Genomic DNA, 626 nt, shown 5'->3' on the forward strand with positions numbered 1-626 from the left:
CTTTGACTGCTCTATCTTCTGTTCTGTCACAGAGTTTCTTATAAAATTATCTGAACATAAGGAAATACAAAGAGAATATTTCAGGCAAATTCCAATCATCTATACAACTCTATCTATTCATGCCAGTTTCTCAAAAAACTTCTTATTTCAGGGATTCAGAAGCCTTGATATCAGTACTTACTCTAGGCACAGGCACTCTTCTCATTATGTTTCTTGAATCTTACTTGTCAGGTGTCCCATAATTTCAGGATTTGGGTATCTGATTAGCTCTGACCAAGTTATCAAATGCACAGTAACTTTTTAGTGCCAGTGGAAGATTAAATATTTTTCCATACCCAAGGATATTTGAATTTTAAGGTGAAATTCTGGTGATAACATGGTTTAACCCAAAGAAATAAATATCCAATGCTGAAAATTCTGGCATTAAGGATAACCATTGGGGAAAACATTTGAGGAGAACATTTTAAGGGACCATGACTATCTTTTTAAAAAATAATAGCTTTTCATTTTCAAAATATATGCAAAGATAGTTTTTTAACATTCACCCTTGAAAACCTTGTGTTCTGAATTTTTTCTCTCTCCCTTCCCCCCCCAGATAGCAATTCAATATATGTTAAACATGTACA

This window comes from Sminthopsis crassicaudata, chromosome 5 (assembly GCF_048593235.1).
Source record: "Sminthopsis crassicaudata isolate SCR6 chromosome 5, ASM4859323v1, whole genome shotgun sequence".
In the NCBI taxonomy this organism is placed as follows: domain Eukaryota; kingdom Metazoa; phylum Chordata; class Mammalia; order Dasyuromorphia; family Dasyuridae; genus Sminthopsis; species Sminthopsis crassicaudata.